This window comes from Trachypithecus francoisi, unplaced genomic scaffold, assembly GCF_009764315.1.
Source record: "Trachypithecus francoisi isolate TF-2019V2 unplaced genomic scaffold, Tfra_2.0 Lachesis_group4, whole genome shotgun sequence".
In the NCBI taxonomy this organism is placed as follows: Eukaryota; Metazoa; Chordata; class Mammalia; order Primates; family Cercopithecidae; genus Trachypithecus; species Trachypithecus francoisi.
Genome location: NW_022681469.1, coordinates 91,862,203 through 91,864,981, shown reverse-complemented (window position 1 = coordinate 91,864,981; position 2,779 = coordinate 91,862,203). Strand labels below are relative to the sequence as shown.

General features: G+C 48.3%; 1 pseudogene; it reads right to left on the bottom strand.

Annotated features, from left to right (window-relative positions):
• Positions 1-484: 484 nt before the first annotated feature.
• LOC117072660 lies at positions 485-2,288 on the bottom strand (annotated as a pseudogene).
• Between the last annotated feature and the right edge of the window lie 491 nt (positions 2,289-2,779).

Sequence of the window (2,779 nt, the reverse complement as noted above, 5' to 3'; positions counted from 1 at the left end):
GAGAGTGAGGGTCACATAAAGGTTGCTTAGTTGTAGCAAACCTCATGGGAAGCATCCTCTGACTGGCCTCAGCACAACAACCAGCTCTGGGTATGGGCAGCATTTTTTTGGCCTATTGGGAAAGCCTATATAATGGTGTCCTGAAGATTGTGTCTACTTCATCATCCTCACTGACTTAACTGTGACACCGGACAGGAATCAGCGAAGAGGGGGGTTGGCTACTCCATGCACTGGAAAGTCCTGATCCTTACCCCAACAAGTCACCTTAGAACTGCTCTGATCCTCACCACTAGCCCTGTCACGCTTCCCTCATGGGGGTGCAGTGCTCATTTGACTGGGCCTCTGCTTTTTAAAATGAGTGGTTTCATGACAGACATAGCCGTAACAATGACCAAAGAATCAGACAGAGGAATCCTTGGATTCTGATTTCAGGTCAGTTTCAGGGGATACCTGTCAGTGGCTGGATCCTCCAAGCCCCATGGGGGCCAGGCCCAATTCCATCCTCTCTGGTTAGGATGGTAACTCTCTTAGTCCTCCCCATCCAGGGAGCAGATGGCCAGAGGAGCAGTGTTGTTGGGTCCAATGCTGTAGCAAGGACTAAAATAGGGCAGGAGGCGCCCAGGGAAGGGATAGCGGGGGAAAGTGAAGATGTGGGAGCCATAGTCAGTCACATTGTAGAAGGAAATGTCATGGGCCTCATAATCCATGAAAATTCCCACCCGGCGAGGAGGGACTGGCAAAGACAGTAGGGGGTACTCAACGGTGCCTGCTCGGTACTCATTTCCCTTCCTCAGCCTTCTCACCCAGAATCCATAGTGGGGGGATAAGTAGACCACCTCCTTCCAGTCTACATTTTGCTTACATACTCCCAGGCCCCACTCAGACCTGTCTCCCACCTCCACCTCCCAGTAGTGTCGGCCTGAGGAGATGCACTGGCTTCCCAGGACAATATTATAGCAGTAAAATCTCTCAGGATTGTCTGGATGTTTCTCGTTAGTGTCTCCATAGTGGACACGTTTTCTGTCCTCAGACATGATGAGACGGGAGTAAGCAGTATCTGGATCCAGGCGCACGTCAACTGCATAGGTCTTCAGGATCTCTCTTAGCCCCAGCACATGGCAATCTGTCTTCAACTCCAGGGAGATTGGTTCTGGCCGCTGCAAGCTCCAAGATTTGCTCCTGTTTAGCACTTCCTGAATATCCTGCAACATCCAGCGGACAGGCCTCTGCGACCTCTCTTTCAACTCTGCAATCATCCTCCCCAGGACCCGGCTCTGCTGGATGAGCTCACTATGGTTCAACTCCAGTTTCTGCATGGTCTCCGCCACCTCCCGTTGTAGGCTTGGCCAGAGCTGCTGCTACCTCTGCCTCCAGCTGCCGATGTGGTGGCTGCTTTTTCTCTAGCAATCGCTGGTATTTCTCAAACTCCCATACAATACTCTGTTATCGGGTTTCCACCTGTAGCTTCCAGGTAGCAGTTCGTTTCCTTTCACCAACTTCCAGCTTCCAGGCCTCTTCTCGCTCTTTCTTCAGATGTTCGAGGGCCTCATGAAGTTCCCACTTGTACTCCCAGGCAACATCCTCCATTGGCACAACACTGTGGCCCTCATGCTATGGGGACCGGCTGCAGGCTTCACACATTATCAGGAAATCCTCTTTGCAGAACATCTTCAGTTTTTCCCCATGGCGCTCACACAGATCACCCTTCGGCCCCATTCCTGGATGTAGCCTTAGCAGATGGACTTTTTCTACAACATTAGCCAGCTGCCAATTAGGCCGTAGGTTCCTTGGCTGGGCAGGAGCTCGACAGAGGGGACAGGTATAACCCCAGTTCTGGGATTCTCTTGGGATCTCCCAGAGTCCGGAGAGACAGCTGTGGCAGAAGCTGTGGCCACAGTCAATGCTCACGGGCTCCCTCAGGAAGGTCATACAGATGGGACAGGCCACTTCTTCCACAATGGCTTCCACCAACGCTATGGGATCCATGGCTCCTTCTGACACCCTCCTCAGAACATGAATGAAACCAGGAAGAAGTAGTAAAGGCTCCCTCCTGGGCCCTCGACTGGCCCTTCGCGGTGGAAACTCAAAGTGAAGAAGCCGGGTTCCGCAGCCTCCAGTGGCCCAGCGTCAGAGGCGGCCGCTCTGGCAGTTCAGCACTTTGGGCCAGAGAGCGCTGGAGGCCCAGAGCCCAAAGCCCAGCAGCGCAGGGCCCATATCCCGCCAATTTCACCTAATTCTATTGGAGAAATCGTTTTAAAAATTGTACAAAAGAACCAAAACTCACTTTATATTAAGGCTCCATTTATAGCAAATGAACTTTTCATGAGTTAATAAAGGCCTACAAAAATAATTTTGATTGTAAAAGTAATTAAAATATCTGTGTTTCATTTAAAGAGTAAACATATTTGAATAAAAATAAGTTAACAATAATTTGGGACATTTATTCAGCATAATTTTAAGATAATTTTACAAACTATACATAAGATTACATTTGTTTCTGTAAAATATCTTTGGAAAAAGCCTTGTTTTCCCTAGTGTGTCATTTGTTGAATTTCTTGTTAAATGTATTTTTTTCCCTTTTAAAAAAGTGTTTTTGATCAATGTGTTCAATATAGCTATCTATATGCCCTGCCTTCATTGTAGAATTAGAAAGTGTTAATAAGGTGGTCAGATGTTCTTTCCAAGGATCATATTCCACATTTAAAGAGATGGCGACTGAGAAGAGGTGGCAAGCTGAACCACCTCACTTTGAGATTAATGTAGCACATTTCATCCTCTG